Below are 17,557 nucleotides of genomic sequence, written 5' to 3'. Positions count from 1 at the left end.
TGACCCCAGCATTCATCCCTGCCTGTGGCAGGGGGTCAGGCTAGATGATCTGTTCAGGTCCCTCCTGACCCTACTATGAAACTATGATGGAGAGTCCACAACCTCTCTGGGTAACCTGTTCCACTGCTTTACTACCCTCCTAAGTAAAAAAGTTTTTTTCCCCCCTAATAACTAACCTAAACTTCTACTGCTGCAATTTGAGACATTGCTCCTTGTTCTGTCATCTGCCACCACAGAGAACAGACCAGCTCCATTCTTTTTGGACCCCCCTTCAGGTAGTTGAAGGCAGCTGCTAAATCCCTGCTTTGGTCTTCTCTTCTCCAGACTAAATAAACTCAGTTCCCTCATCCTCTCCTCAAAAGTCATGTGCCCAGCCCCCTAACCACTTTTCTTGCCCTCTGCTGAACTCTAATGTGTCTACATCCTTTCTGTAATGGTAGGCCAAAAACTGCATGTAGTACTCCAGTTATGTGGCTCCCCAGCCACACACAAGGATTTTCTCTTTGCCTAATGGCCAGCCTGTACTCTGCTGCAACCCACACACAGCAGGGTTGGCCTGCTACACTCTCTACTTAAAGCAGTGCTTCCCAAACTTTTCCTCAGCAGGGCCCCTCACTCCCAACATGCAGCTCCCCTCCAGTGCCCCTCACTCCCAACCCACAGCCCCCTGGCCCTGCCAGTGCCCCTCACTCCCAATCTGCAGGCCCCCACTCATGAACGCTGCATGCCCCCGGAGGCTAGGGGCAGACGCCACAGGCAATGTCAGTGACGAGGGGGAGGGTGGCGAGTGGTGACTGTCCGCAGGTGCTACTGGCAGTGTTGGTGGTGCCTTTTTGCAGGGGCTGCACTGCCATGCTCAGGGGGTGCACGTGCACCCATGTGCATCTCCTATGCATTGCTAATGCCCCCGCTCTCCCCAGGTGACCCAGGGCCCATAGTCCCCTGCCCGCCCCCACCCCCAGCAGCATCTTAGCCCTGGATGCCTCCCACAGGAAGCAGCAGCTGCTGAGCCTGTAGCATGGAGCCCATCTCCCCACACCCCCACTTGCCCCTGTCCCCTCCCCCACAGGCAGCAGGGCCAAAGTGTAGCTCGTGGAGGGAGGTGGGGGTGCAGGCTGCCCACTGTGAGCTTGGGACTCCCTGCCTTGCTGTCCTTCCCCCAGGTCTCTGCAGCCCAGCGAGTGGGACCTGGTGTGGGAGCACAACCCCATCCACTGATGTTGAGACCCCATTTGAGGTAGCACCCCACAGTTTGGGAACTGGTGACTTAAAGTGACAGAATCTATTAGTAAATCTTTTTAATCTGGAAAAAAATGTGTTACGTTATATGGGATGATGTACCCTCACCATCCACACCCCCTTTTCAAGATTTGCCCACATTCAAGGCCTAATGCAAGTGTAACTGCCTAAGAAATATGTGCGTCGACTGAAAGAACAGACCCACGGGGCCATAATCTGAGGTTCACATGCAGTCTATTGCAAAAGAAGGCTTACTCACAAATCACACATAAGAAAATATATCATTGTGGATTAGACTGTGGTTATCTGCAACAATTGCACACGCACATATAAAGTATTATCAGGGATGTCAATGCACGGTTTATTCTTGTATGGTGTAGAAATACATTAAAACAGGGGTATCAAACATCTGGGCTGTGGAGCCCCACCATCTGGCCCCCTGTGCTGCCCCTGGGTTAGATCAGACCCACATGGAGCATGGCATGTATCCATGGCATGTATCCATATCCAGTTCACAGGCCAGATCGAGGCCACAGCCCCACTTCACCTGCCCCTCTACCAGCATACCTGATCCAGCAGCTTCTTCTTCCAGTCTGGGACCTGCACTGCACATGGTGGCTGCCCTGGCTGAACTGTGCCAAATGGAGCACCCACTTTAGGGCACCTGCTGCGCACAGTACCTGCTCAACCTGGTCCGGGACCCACATTGCATGTGGTGCTCACAGGTGCCACATGCAGTGCAAGTCCTGAACTGGCTGGAGCAGCTACCACATGCAGCGCAATCCTGGAGCTACCAGGGCAGGCACCATGTCTGGTGCAGTCTAGTCAGGGGAGCCACCACATGTAACACAGCTGCTGCTCTGGACAGACTACACTTCATGTGACACTGGTTCTGGCTGCTTCAGCATTCATACCACATGCACCATGGCTCCCAGACCAGATGGAGCCACCAGTTCAGGTATTTTGCAGGAGGGGCAAAGGGATCTCTGGTTCCAACCAAACCTGCGGCCCAGCCCTGTACCACTCATCCAGTTCTCAGGGCCAGATAAGTTTGACACCCCTGCATTAAAAACTCTCTTACACCCCTGGCAGATGTTACACTTAAGACATGAGTAACCAGTTAATCTCATTTTAGTGTAACCCAGCCATATGCTCAGGCAATGAATGGCCTAGCAAAAAGTGAAACCAAAAAATGTGTAATAATTTTGTGTCTGGTTTTAGTTGTGCCTTAATATGAATGTGTGGCCAGACGGACGATGCTGGGACTTGAATTGGCCTGGGTGCAGTCCCTGTCAGCCCCCAATCAACTGACCATTCAAGCCCGGGTGTGCTCCCCATTCTGCCCTGTAGCAGGGTCCCTTCTTACTTAGTAAGAAGGCAGCATTAGATTTGATATAGACAGTTAGACTAGGGCCAGCTGCATTAGAATAAACAGCCAGAAGAGAACCCAGATAAGAGTTATAGGGCTGCCTGTAACAACTGGAGAGCTAGCCAGGCAATAGGCAAGCAGGACAGAGCTCCAGGCACAGAAGGGCTGCAGCTCAGCTGGAGGATAGGCTACTCACTAAGTGGCTGGACCACACCTGGGGCTGGTCAGGAGCATGTGGGTGGACATATCAGCTCATCCCCAGAGCAAAAGCAACAAATATGACCAGGCTGTGCTAGGGGAAGGAGCTGCCAGCATGAATGTGAAAGATTGTTGCAACTGTGAGTAGGCCCAGGAGGACCAGAACTGGGGAGAGGCCAGCCAAACAGAATAGGAGCCTTGGAGAGCTTGGAGAGGCACCCACTAGTGACTGGTGATGGTGGGACTATCATAGGCTGGTAGAGACTGGAGGACCAGGTTATGGCAGTAGGGGTGGATAGCAGGCCACGCAGCAGGATGCCTGAGGCACTGCAGGGGTGCAACCAGACTGTGGCCGAGGCCGTGACTGAGCAGGGGCTGAGGCCAAAAAGCCAGACCCAAATGAGTGGGCGAGAGCCAATGGTGACAGAGAAAAGGGGTCCAAGGTCATAAAGGCTGAGTCCTACATGATCCCAGTCATCTGATCAGCAGCTGTAGAGTGCACCAGGGCTCATTTTTATCCTAGTGTAGTCCCCCTGCTGACCCCAATCAGCTGATAATCGGCCAGGTCTGGGAGCTCAAAGTGGCTCAGAGGGGTTCTCTGGAGTCAGCCAACAATCAGCTGATTGTCAGGCCCATTTGCTGGTGAAGAGGGAGCCTGGGATCGTGACCCCAGGCTCCCCCTATACTGGTAAGTAAGGTGTGATTTGGGTATTATTACCTGACTCCAAAGTTACACGTCCTGCCATGTATGTGTAGCACAACAGGGGGCACAATTGGGATTGTGGATGAGATCCCATTTCACCATTAACTGAATATTTGTCAGTGGCCTTAGCTTACTCTATACATATTCAGAAAATACACTATTTGGTGTCACTTTCTTCCAAACAGACAGCAATGTATACTGCAAAGATAACCAGCTTGCTTAGGCCCAATACAAGCTATTTTTGCTTTATGATATAATTGAACTTTTTTTCACCACCATATTTAGTTAAGAGGTCATAGTGAGCAAGTTCCTCAAAGAAGTCCTGTAAAATGCACCTAAAGAATTAGTTAATATTTCTTTTGAACTTGTAAGATGTTACTTTCAGCACAGATATGCTGAATAGGAGTTGTCCTGCCTTTGTATTAATAGAAAGAGGGAAATTTCATTCATTCATACTTTTAAGAATCCCTACATAGCTGACATGGAGAAAGGAGGCAGTAATGGCACAAATAATGGGCACATCTACACATGCAGTTAAGTTGAAGCAATAAACTCTGGCACTTATCATGCCAGAATTTATTGCTTCCCAGGCACCACATTTAGATATGCACCCAGGAGTGAATCAAGATGAGCCAGGACAGAGCAGCCCTAGCTGGAAGAGGGGCCAGGAGGTCAACCTGCCAACCTGGGGCTGCTCCAAATCCAGCTCAACATGCTATGGAGGGGCCGGCTGGGGCACGATGGTGCTAAAGTGTGGGGCTAGCCGGCAGGCAGCCCCCATACTGAAGCATCCTCATGCCCCAGCCAGCCCCTCCAGCATTGATACATGCATTGCTGTGGAGTGAAAAACTAGTAAATACAAGTACTATCCTGCTGTAGAGGTAATTAGTTTACTCCTGTCTAATAGAACTGCATGTGTAGACATCAACATTTTTTTCCAACTATTTAAGTTGGTCTAATAAAAGATATCATATTCACCCAACCTATGCCCCTGTGTAGACATGAGGCATTTACTGTGGAGCTAATTAGTCAGCTCCGCAGTAAATGCTTTGTGTAGACATGCCCAACGCTACTATATTAGACTCAGTTTGTATCTCTTAAAAATAAAAGGAACTGATGCATGGAGTGACTGACCATTGTGGGGAAGATGACTTGGGATATTAGTATGTTCTGACAGTAAGGACACTTGACAAGTGTCAAATCTTTTGGGCTTATTCTGTTGCCATTATCTTGGCCATTTTAGACCTTAAAGCATTTTGACTCCATGAAATATTTTGTTTGCTAGAGTGAATATGACTATAAGCAACAGCTACATTTAAGAATGGGCTGTAAATAGAACAAACTTTTGTTGGTAATACATTCAACATCTAAAAGAGCTGCATCACAACTGACATCAAGCATTCTTATAGGGTCTAACACCTAATATTCAACTAGTTCTAGCAAGACTGTTAGCAATAACAGGGCAGATATGCACCTTTATAGACTAATTAAATAAAATGATAGATAGATAGATAGATAGATAGAGCGCAAGCTTTCATGAACCCAAATGAAGTGATCTTGTATTCACAAAATCTTGTATACACGAGGACACTTTGTCATCAAGGCAGGTAGTACCCAGGTGAGTGATAGGGGCCAGGTCAGACTCAGGAACGAGAAGGCGGCATGGGCACCTACAGGAGGCCTCAAATGCCTCTACACAAATGCTCGAAGCATGGGGAATAAGCAGGAAGAACTCGCCCTCCTGCTAGCTAGCAAAAACCCAGACCTAGTGGGGCTCACAGAAACATGGTGGGATTCTACCCATGACTGGGCAGTGGACATAGAGGGAATCAGGCTGTACAGGTGAGACAGAGCAGGGAAAAGAGGGGGGAGTGTAGCGCTGTATGTCAAAGAACAATACACATCCTCACTGATCAGGATGGGGTCAGAGGAGGGGCAAAATGAGGCGCTCTGGGTTAGAATGCAAGGGGGGCATGGGGAAAGGGACTTGATAGTGGGTGTCTACTACAGACGACACAACCAGGGGGACGAGCTGGACCTGGAATTCTCAGGTCAGCTCACGGAGGCTGTAAAGTCAAGGGATGTGGTTGTCATGGGTGACCTAAACTACTCAGACATCTGCTGGGAGGAGCAGTCAGCCAGGTCCGACTGCTCACGTAGTTTCCTAGCCGGGATACAGGACCTCCACCTAACCCAGGAGGTATATAGTCCCACCAGGGGAAATGCCTTGCTGGACTTGGTCCTTACAACAGGCAATGAGCTGGTAAGTGGTCTGCGGGTACTCGACCACCTGGGTGACAGTGATCATCGCCTGCTGGAATTTACTATCCAGCACAGGGTGGTGAAAGCAAGCAGCAAGGCAGAGGTCATCAACTTCAGGAGGATCGACTTCTGTAAGCTAAGAAGGTTAGTAGGAGAGGCACTGGGGTCTTGGAGCTTCAATGAGATGGGAGTCCAAGACGGGTAGTTGTTCTTCAAGGAGATGACCCTCTGAGCTCAAAGGGAGTCAGTTCCAATGCACACCAAGGGGGGCAGGGGTGCTAAGAAGCCCCCATGGCTCTGCAAAGGCATTCAGGGATGCCTGAGGGCAAAAAAGGAGGTGTACAAACAGTGGAAGCAAGGGACTATCACCAAGGAGGATTACACCTCCATTGCTTGGGACTGCAGGGAGGCTGTTAGGAAGGCCAAGACAGAGATGGAGCTAGGGCTAGCAGCCAGAATTAAGGATAATAAAAAGTCCTTTTTCAAATACATAGGAAGTAAGAAAAAGGCACTGGGTAACATGGGGCCCCTACAGGATATGTTTGGCAATCTGGTGATTGTGGCAAATGAAAAAGCTGACCTCTTTAACGAATTCTTTGCCTCCATATTCCTGAACAGGGATTGGGACATCTCCCCCACTAGAATTACAGACGGACCCAGGAGAGGCACCGCCATGCCTAGGGTCAGGGACAACCTTGTTAGGGGACTTTTGGAGGGGTTGGACGTGTTTAAATCAGTAGGTCCAGATGCTCTCCACCCAAGGGTGCTGAGGGAATTGGCAGGGGTCATAGCAGGGCCCCTGGCACGGCTCTCTGAGTGCTCATGGGGCACTGGCCAGGTACCAGAGGATTGGAAAAGAGCCAATGTGGGTGTTGTCTTCCTGGACTTTAAGAAGGCCTTTGGTATGGTTTCCCACCACATTCTCTTTAAAAAAACTAGCATTGATGCCTACACAATCAGATGAGTGGCAAATTGGCTAGATGGTTGCACCCAGAGAGGGGTAGTGGACAGGTCGTTTTCGACCTGGAGGGATGTGGGTGGTGGAGTCCCCCAGGGCTCAGTCCTGGAGCCTGTACTGTTCAACATCTTTATCAGCGATCTGGATGTGGGTGTGGAAAGCACACTGTCCAAATTCACTGATGACACCAAGATGTGGGGTGAGGTGGGCACGCTGGAGGAGAGGGACAGAATCCAGCTAGATCTAGACCGGTTACAGAGGTAGGCGGATGAGAAGAGGATGGAATTCAACGCAGACAAGTGCAGGGTACTGCATCTAGGGAGAAGGAACCAGCAACACACCTATAGGCTGGGGAACACCCTTCTCAACAACACAGTGGCAGAAAGGGATCTTGGAGTCATTGTTGACTGCAGGATGAACGAGCAGTCAGTAAGGCTAACCGCACCTTGTCGTGCATCTGCAGATACATCACAAGCAGGTCCAGGGAGGTCATCCTTCCCCTCTATGCGGCATTAGTCAGGCCACAGTTGGAGTACTGCATCCAGTTCTGGGTGCCGCACTTCCAGAGGGATGTGGCTAGTATTGCGAGGGTCTAGAGGAGGGCCACTAGCTTGGTCAAAGGGCAGCAGGGCAGGCCCTACAAAGAGAGGCTAAAGGGCCTGAACCTATTTGACCTTCACAAGAGGAGACTGAGAGGGGATCTGGTGGCCGTTTACAAACTCACCGGGGGGACCAGCGGGAATTGGAGGAGGCTCTGTTCCCCTGGGCACCACCTGGGGTTACTAGGAATAACAGCCACAAATTGTTAGAGAGAAGGTTCAGGCTGGACATCAGGAGACATTACTTTCCAGTTAGGTCCGCCAGGCTCTGGCATGGGCTCCCAAGTGAGGTGGTGCTCTCTCCTACCTTGGAGGTCTTCAAGAGGAAGCGAGACAGCTATTTGGTTGGGGTGATATGACCCCGACACCTGTTCCTGCCCGGGGCAGGGGATCAGACCTGATGATCTGTTTAGGTCCCTTCTGACCCTAAGTACTATGATACTATGAGATCTTGTGCTTGCTATCTATCTGTCTATCTACCCATCTACCTATCTAGTTAATCTTGGTCCTGGGTATGACTGTTAATCTATAAAGGTGCATATCTACCCTGCCTTTTGACTGACTTTAGACAAACGCAGCTAACTAGCTGTATCTGTTAGTAATAGCACTATCTGGTGAAATCCAGCACTGTGATAGGTTTGTATTCTTTAACTTCCTCTAATTGTTGGGGTTCTGACATGAGTACACCTTTTAATGTAGTAATTGTTCCTGAGGTTGAATGAACTCTGAGGCAGAAGGCCAAGGTGATAAGCTACATAAGTTCCGAGGTTGACTTTATTAGCCAGAATGTGGTTTTTACCAAATTGATAGGAAGTGCACTGAAGGCTGGTGTATCCATACTCTTCTCAGCTGTATAGATCACACAATGATTTCCATGGTGGCTTTGAATTCTTTGAGAATTGAGTCCATGGCATTTTGAGTTTTATATGCAAACTGTTAATTCAGTATTTTTCTCACTGTTAAACTACAGTAATTTTATCCCTTATTTGGAGGGAACATACCTAGTTGCTTTGCTTCCTTTCTCTATTTTTTCCTTTGGAACCATTCTTGAAATATCTGATTGTTGACTGTGATTTTAGGTCGAAGATTTTTTTTTCTGAAGTCTCTCTGCAAATGGATCCTTCCCCAAAAACTGAATTTAACACAAGCAGACATTTTAAAGTGCCATCGTTTCATGCCAGTATAGGGCACCTTCCAAATAGTTATCTAGAGTCATAAGTGGTGTTGATGAAAACTAATCAGTCTCCAAAAAGCTGGTGACTGCATTTCAGACTTGACTTGAAAAAATGTTTGCCAGATTTCAAAAGAGGCACCAAGTTTATAACTGTTGTATGAAACTGTAGTTCTTTGTTTTAACCACTTGAGAAAATAGTTAATTGACTCTGATGCAAAGCAAAGTGAGCTGTAGATGCGCTAACTCCTGTGCCAAAGTGCGCAGATTTGGAAAAAATCATCACCCTGGCTTCAAAGGGCTATTCAGGTCTGATACCACTATTTTCATCCTCTGCCACTATTTTCAGTGCAACAAGAAACTAAAGGATGAAATGTTGGACCACAGTGAAGTTAATGGCAAAAAACTGTCAGGGAGTTCAATAAGATTAAGATGTCACCCAGTACGAGTTTCACAACAGCCCAAGGTAGTGTGCTATGTAGACAGATAGATTTTAGTTTCACATTTCCTTGGAGTTCTTTTAGTTAAGACTTACTTAAAAAGTGAACCCCACCAGACATAGCATATGAAGATTTTTCTTTTAATTTCAATAAGGATAGTTGTTACTGGAATTTAAGCAATTACCCTATGGATTTTATAACCTAATGACTCTTTATCCAATCTCAATTTTATGCAAAAGAAAAACAAAGCCACCCATTTCTAATTATCTAAAGTTAGAAAGAGATTTTATTTTTTCAATTATAATTTTTGACTTAACAGTAATGACTTAGAGCAAAGGGCTTTTTTAAAAGTGAGTATACAGCGATCTTACCACAAGATGGCCCCTGCCAACCATACCTAGTGTATGTGGGTTGAGGCTTAAGGCAGCTCTGAGGAATTGCATCCATTTCATAGCAAACAAGGAGGACAACAATTTGCTGCTTGTCACTGTTGTCACAAATGCTTCCAACAAGTCAAGACTATGCTCAGTGATAATCCTCGGGTTTACAAAATGCAGTATTTCTAACCGTGAGCTGAGCACTGTCTATAAAACCAGGAAGTAACATGAAATGCTGAACTCTGGTTAACTGGTGGCAGTTATGTCAAAGTTAGAGATGCACCAATATATCAGTTGCATGGGTGACTGCTGCCTCCTGAGTCTGGGGAGGCACCCACAAACACCGCTGGCGGTGTCAGCAGCAGGGAAGGAGCTGGCAAGCACCCACAGATGCCACCAGTGGCATCAGCAGTGGGGATGGCCCTGCTGGGGCAGGGGGGTGCATGCCCCCCCTATACCTCACCTACCAGTTGCCTATGATCAGTTGTATATCGGATTGGCACCGATAAAAGGAAAATTAACATTATTGACTATCGGCTTTTTTTGGCTGGTGTAGTGGATAATGGGACTGATAAATACAATGTGGCTTTTGTCCATGGCCCCCATATGCCACGTGCATGTGTGCATCTGCATGCAGAAATGCAGCTGGACAGCATGGAGAGCAGCACTGTGCAGGTAAGTCTGTGGAAGGGAAGGAGCAGGGGTGACGCATAGGAGGTACACGTGGCTGCGTGTACCCCGCCTGCACATGGCGATTCACCCCCTGCAAAAAGACGCCACTGACAGTGTTGGCAGCGCCTGTGGGTGGTCGCTGCTCACCACCCCACCACCTGCACCACTGGTGGCATCTGCAGGAGGTCCATGATCACCCCTGGCCGCCACTGCCAGTGGCGCCTGCAGGTGGTCGCCGACCCATGGTTGGCACTCACCACCCCTCCCTGCTGCCTCCACCAACAGTGCTGGCGGCATCTGTGGGAGCTCCCCTGCTCCCCACCACTGGGCTTCCGCTGCCACCGGTGAAGTTGTGCCCCCCTCAGCTGCCAGGGGCACACGCCATTCATGGGAAGGGGCAAGGGTGAGGGAAGGGGCATGTGGGGGCGCAACTGAGGCTCCTACAGTGAGGGAGGGAGTGGGGCAAGGGAAGGGGCAGGGGCCGGGGGTGGTGCCTAAACAGGGCAGTGAATGGGACCCAGGCCTGGGGCAGGAAGTAGGGAAGACCCACAGGCAGCTCGTCCAGGTGGTGCAGGGGGGTGGGGTGGGAAAGCAGCTCCCCACCATTGTGTGCACCCCCAAGGGGAGGCATAGAGGGCATGTGCCCCCCCAGATTTGTGCTCAGGGTGAATGTGGGCTGCTTGCTGTGGGCTCAAGGCTTTCCACTCTGCTGCCTCTCTCTCAGGAGCCCCATGCCAGCTGCACGTCCTCTGCCCACCTGGCAGCAGTGGGGGTGGTGAGTTATGTCTCCTGCTGCCAGGCAGGCAGGGGACATGCAGCTGGCATGGGGCTCCTGAGGAAAAGGCAGCAGAGCAGAGAGCCCCAAGCCTGAAGTGGGCAGCCCACATCCACCCTTGCCCTGCTCAGCTTGGCTCTGCTCAGCTCCAATTAAAAGCATCCCTGTACTTAAAAATGGTGGCAGCAGCACTTGAACTAAAGCTCATTTGATGAGCTCTAGTTCAAGGGCTGCTGCTACCACCATTTTTAAGCACCGGGATGCTGATCCCCTGGATAAGCCACCCATGGCTCTGTTCCACTCCCTGCCCCAGCCCTGGGTCCCATTCACCACCCTGTCTGGGCAGCCCCACTCTGTTCTTTATCACAGGGGCCTCAATCTGCCCCCACCCATGGCTTTTCCCTCCCCCATGCCCAATCCACTCCACAGATTTACCTGCAGGGCACTGCTCTCCACTCTGCCTGGCTGCATTCCTTTAAATTGGTTATTGAATCAGCATCAGCCAATATGTCTGGTTAATAATCAGCTATCAGTATTGGACAAGAAAATCTTTATCGGTCCACCCCTAGTTAAAGTATGTGAGGAGTAAATGAGTGCTTAAGAATAGGAATTAGCCCTAGCATGAAATATGAGCAGGATATCAAAGTAGGCAACTATTGATCCTTTGGGATCCTGGTGTATGTGTGAGAGATCACCGGGACCTTGAACACATATACCTAGGCAGGAGTAGAGGCTGCCCAGACCTTCTGTCCTCCTTTAGACTACTAAGACAGGAGCCAACAGCAACAGTCAGTGCCTCAATGGCTGCAGTTATATACCTATCTGGGAATCAAACCCAGGTCTTTCACATAGGGAACAAGGATTCTACCACTTAGCCACAACAGCAGATTAAGATAGTAATGTTGTATTTAAATATAATACTTGGCCTGAGAGGCTCTGCTAAAAGGCAGAATCCAGCAGAACTTTGTGAAAGGCGCATAGACGAGACAGTACAGCCTACAGAGATCATGCTGAGAAAGCAAAGCAAACACAGTCCTTCATTCCTTGCACCAGTACTCATACTGGAAAGTCAGCCCTCAGGCTTGAAGGGCCTAGCCCCGGTAATGATGGAATATTCTCAGCTGTCTTTGACATCAGTGGCTGCTGACTGTGCTCATGGCTGGATCCTTAAAAATAGTTATGCCCACATCCTTTTTGGGGATTTGGCCCTAGCAATACTGAATATTTCAGTGCTATATACTTGGAGAGAGAAAGGCCCCTGAGTTAGGCACACAGACTGAGTAGAGAAGTTAGTCGGTAGTGAAATGCAGAGGAAAGCGATAGGTTTTGAGTGCCTAATCTGGTGCACTTGGCTAAAAGTAAGCATTTATGTTATCAGACAGGTACTTAAGCTCAGTTTTCCAGTCTGTGAAACCCGGGAAGAGTCTCTCTCCCTCCCCACAAGAACATGTGACAGCCTAGTGGGCAGTGTATTCAGTGGGATTGTTGGAGGCTGAAGTTCATATCCTTCCTCTGGCCAGTTTGGAGTTATATACCAGGGGTGTGCCCTCCTTCAGTCCCAAGCTCCTGGGAAGTTTTGGATGGCCTTTCTTGAGTTCTCCTTTTGGAGTTTGCTCCAAGAGGCCCCGCTTCAGAGTAGGAATTTGAACATAAGGTAAAAACTGACCCCAGATTTCTCCCAGGACAAAAAACCTCTTATCCTGGGGTCCTGCAGTTGGCTAACCCCATTGTTCCATGTTAAGCACCTGTGAAGTATCCAAATTAATGTAATGCTTTGCCCCAGGACAATCATGGCTAATCCCTGCACTTGCTTTAATGCAAGTCAAATTACCCCTGGATTAAACCCTTCTGCTTTTAACCTAAGTCTCCTACATCCTAAGTGAGTACCCCACATACCAGGGCACAGGCATAACCGCCCAGTATGTCTTCACTTTGCTTCTATTAGACCATGTCTAAAGGATGAGCTAGGCGGTCATCTGCCTAGATTCCGAATCCTTCATGGTGACATCCAGGGCTTCAGCAAGAGCTCAGGCTCTAAGCAGCTAATTAGCCAAGGGACAGGATCAGTGCCTGAAGCTTTTTGGCAGAAATGGTGGTGTCTGGGGACTTACGCATCTATGTATTTAGGAGGCTGAGCAACAGGTGGAAAACTGTCAGTGACGCCTAATGGCAGATCAGAACGCAAGTACCTCAGAGAATCTGGGCCTTGGTTCTTTTCAGAGCTGTTTTACATGAGGTAAATTCAATGTGAGCCCTCAACAGCATGCTTGGGAGATTTGAAGTGGGGAAAGAAACCCTCTCTTCAAGGATTCCTCTCAGTGGGAGTAGGGCATAAGGGGGTTCCCACAGCAGCAGATATTCTGGCCTTGCCACTCCTCACATACTGCTTCTGCCACTATGCAACTGGTTTTATTCAAACTCAACACCATTTGCTGTCATGGAGGTTGGGATCTACTGCAGCATCCCCCAAAGCTTTCCCATCAGGGGACTTCCCATGTATGAAGAGTTGGGAGTATAATGTAGCACCTCAGCGTAAAATAATGTACTTTGCTGCTCTCATTTTAAATATGGATGTCTGCTATTCCCCCTAGCTCTGGAGTAATAGCTTTCCACTCTCTGGGTTTTGATATGGCCAACAATATTTCAGTGGCTCAACTGTGATATGATCAGTGCCTGATAATGAGCATGCTATTTTGGGGAGCATCCTCAACATGATTATGTAATTTCAAAGAGGAAATGCAGCACCATATCTGAATTAATAAGAAAGCTAGAAGTAGACATTGAGAGTATCTAAGTAAAGTTTTAATTTAAGTCAAACAGCCATTTAACTGCAAAGTTACCTTAATTGCATAAAACCAATTTTAAAAAGAGAATTTTCATTCCATTTTGAAAAAATCCATTTTGCCTACCTCTTGAGCTGTATGACCTATGAAATCACTCACTGATGAAGGCTCCTTCGCTGTGACAAGACTCCTCCTCAGTGGAAGAGAACAAGGTTCAAATCTTAACAGTGTCAGTTTAGCTTTGATGGCTGACCCAGCCACTTACCTCTCACAGTCAGGCTGCAGCAAGGCTCATCTTCCTTCCTAGTGAGTGTTTCCAGGGAACATTTAGCTGTCTAGCCAAAGTTTTTAATCTTCTTCAGGCCACAGGATTAGGACTTGGTCACCTCCTCACTTAAGAGCTCCAACAGCAGACCAATGATATCTCTCTTCATCTCTTTTCCCACCCTGAGAAAAGTGAGCAGCTTCCTCTCAGGTCTAAAGCTCTAATACTACCTGGGCCACTACAAGCTCCCTTAACTGCGGGAAAAACAGGTACAGATTAATGCTGGGACTTTAAACTCTCCTAAACAGTTCACTGGGACAGCGATCTTCTCCTTGTACTTAATACAGATTTCACACAGGTGATTATAACTTTTACATAATATTTGACATACTCAAAGGCTCTTCCCTGTTCACACTGCATGACCTGACCAAGTAAACTTGTACTCTTCTCTCAAGTTTTTTTAGTCAAGTGAGAGAGAAGAGTTCTTCTTAAGGGAGAAGGTCATCCACAAGCGTGTTTAATCTCTCTCTCCAGCTTAGTACACCTATTGATAATGGTGTTCTATTGATGCCTTAATTCTCCTTCTCGCAATTCTGTATATCTTTGTATTCCTATTTCTTTAATGTTACACACACACACACACATATATATATATATATAAATAATTTAAACTCTGCTAGAATCCTATGAATATTTTGACTATTTCTAACATTTCTAGCATTTCAAATATTTCTAAGATGGCTCTAGTACACTTACTTGTATCTGAGCAGCTCACATATTAAAAAATAATAACAAATATTTTCTCACTTTCAACTTGCGTTGATCATTGGGAGCGATGCTGTGTGAGAGAGAGGGAGAAAGAAAGGAGAAGGATTTCATAGAGTTCATAGAGTTCATAGATTTTAGGACTGGAGGGAGATTTACTAATAGGAAGATATGTGGAAGGAAGGAATTTGCATTTCTTTCTGATTGTACAGGAGTTTGTAGTCATTCTGGACTCCTAATGCAGAGTTCCATAGACTTTGGCCAAATGCTGTCTGCTGCACCCAGGAGGTCCTCCTATTGAGCAATAGCTTCATAGTTTCAGTGGAATGAAGTTGTCATCCAAGGTTTTAGTCACAAGACTAGAACAGATCTTTCAGATAGCAAAAGCCAATTTGTGCAAGTTACCAAGGCAGAGGCTTTGAATTAGACTCAGACTGGTGGGGGGACAATGCAGAGAAGAGCCCAGGAGTTTGGGGCTTACTGCAACCTGTGCTACCTTAGGGCACTTTTACACATGCTTTGGGGGAGCGCTTCAATTAGAGTGGCTCTTGGAGTGCCACAGCATCTAATTAAAGTGCCACGGGATCTTGTATATCAACATCCTAGTGTTTTAAAATGGTGGTGGGGGCCGTTGAACTACAGCTCATTTGACGAGCTATATTTCAAACTCCCCACTGCCATTCTGAAGCACAGGGACAGGGGAGATGCCTGGGGGTGCATAGAAGTGCACGTGTACCCCGTGTGGCGGTGCACCCCCTACAAAAAGGCACTACTGTGTCGGTGGTGGTTGCGGGTGGTCACAGCTCACTGCCTCACCGTGGACACCACCGGTGGCATCTGTGGGTGGTCCATGATCCCTGCTGGCTGCTGCTGAAGGTGCCTGCAGGTGGTCGCCAATTAATCAAATCTGCTCCAATGTGCATCAGAGCAGCCTTGCAGCCTGTCTACAGGAACCAGTACAGACTAGTTGTTTTGTATTGTGCCACTTAGAGCTTTTTCAAGGTGCCTGTATACACTTCTATATACAAAGTACAGTCGTTGAGTCTTGTGGTCATCAGTACATGGATTCCCAGGGGCAAATTCAAGGTTGACCGGATGGGGCAATATATGGCTGGCGAAGTGTGGAAATTGGTTCCCAAAGGAGTATGAGAAGCTTCTGGGACGAGTCTCTCTAGATTTCATAGTGGGTTGAAAGACTCTGACTTCTTTCACATGCCCTTGTATGTAGCTGGTAGTGACTGTGTCAGGCAGAAGTAAGGAGGGGAGATTCTGGATATTGCCACAATCTGATCCATGAATGTTCCTTCTTATTGCCATCAGAGATCATATGAAAGACCCTCTCCCTTAGATAATGTTCATTTTCTGTCCACTTCTGCTTTTGGCCTTAACATTGAAGGCATCAAACATAATAATTTCACATCACTCTTTTCTGTAATCTCTTCTTCAGTTCTGTATAGATAGATTCTGTAGGTTAGTGCTGGGCTGTGTTTGTTTTTGAAAACAATGTAAGACTGTTGTTGACTGTTTTATTGCTCCAAGCATATAGACATTTGCAATAACCACCAGCAGCCAAGAGTAGTCATAAGAAAAAATGTGTTTGCATAAATTGACAAACCACAGTTTCAGCAATGGATAACACTCTGGGCACACAGCACAGCTAAAATATTCCAAAACTAAGTGGCATATGAATCAAAATTGATCAGAAAAAGAATGAGCGTGGATGTTCTAGATAAAGAGCACAGGAAGAATAATCTGGAAAAATGCTGGGGTTGAATATGGCCTGTTAAGTTCTGATTTTTACTTGAGTCCATTTACTGCCTACAGCTTTCATTATCATTTACAGCTGGTTGAAATCCAGATTTCCAATTTTGTGGGAAATTCCAGCATTTTGAGGTTTCCTTTAGGCCCAAATGAGAACAAGAAGTCAAAAGTTCCTGAGAAATGTCTTTTCCAAAATCTGTTCTGGGAACATTGCAATGACATTTGATCTACAATTTGTTTAAGCTTTATCACATTGGCTTTAATATATTTCCTTTCGTCTTTTATAAATACTTGTGACCTTATATATCATTTTGATTTATATCTAATATAAAGTCAGAATTAAGTGTTCTAGTTTTCTTGAAACAGAATGATGTATCTAAATTTTGAAAAAAATGAATAGGTTCTACAAAATGTTTCAGTTAAATCAAAGCAACATTTTTCCAGTGGAAAAATGCTTGTTTGAAAATGTTTTGAACAGATAGAATTATTAACTTTCCTTTGTGATCTGTTCAACACTACGAACAGGATTCACTGATGAAAACACATTCCTCTGACCACTGGATTGAAGATTCAGTCCTCCAGAAATGACCAAAGTAAATCCCTTTCCTTCCAGTGCAAAAGTGAACTCCTCAGTTGAGAACACTTGATTAAGAAGATGGTTTGTAATTCAGAAAAAAACAAACTAGAGAAAATTGATTTTTTTTTCTCACTTGCTTTTTTCTCATTGTTCACATGCTTTCTTCCCACTGGAATTCAATTTTTTAGCCAGGGCCCCAAAGGAATTAATTTTGCTGGGAGATTTTTGTTTCTATTTCATTAATTCCTTTAATAATAAGTATTTTAGACAAAGCACTAAATCATACTGATGTAAAAAACTTGTTTAGCAGCCAGGACAAATCACACAGTGAGAAGCTGAGTGTAGCAGAAAGCATGACTTGAACTATTAAACAGGGTGAATATGCTGTGAACACTGAAACAGATTTTTCAAAGCTACTAGTGTGCTATTAATCTATTGCTTATTGTCCATTAAATGCATTGACTGGAATCTGTTCTCTGGTGGCCACCCCAATTAGACCATTTATCTGAGGTGAACACAAGTGTTCTAAAAATATTCCTTTTTCATGTTAGTTAAGAATTTACTGCCTATGGTGCAGGACGCAATGAACTACTAACACAGTACTCAGTGGGCTCATCTACACAAGATGCTTACTGAAGAGTTG

Source organism: Alligator sinensis, unplaced genomic scaffold, assembly GCF_000455745.1.
Source record: "Alligator sinensis unplaced genomic scaffold, ASM45574v1 scaffold777_1, whole genome shotgun sequence".
Taxonomy (NCBI): Eukaryota; Metazoa; Chordata; order Crocodylia; family Alligatoridae; genus Alligator; species Alligator sinensis.
Note: the sequence above shows the minus strand (reverse complement) of the source record.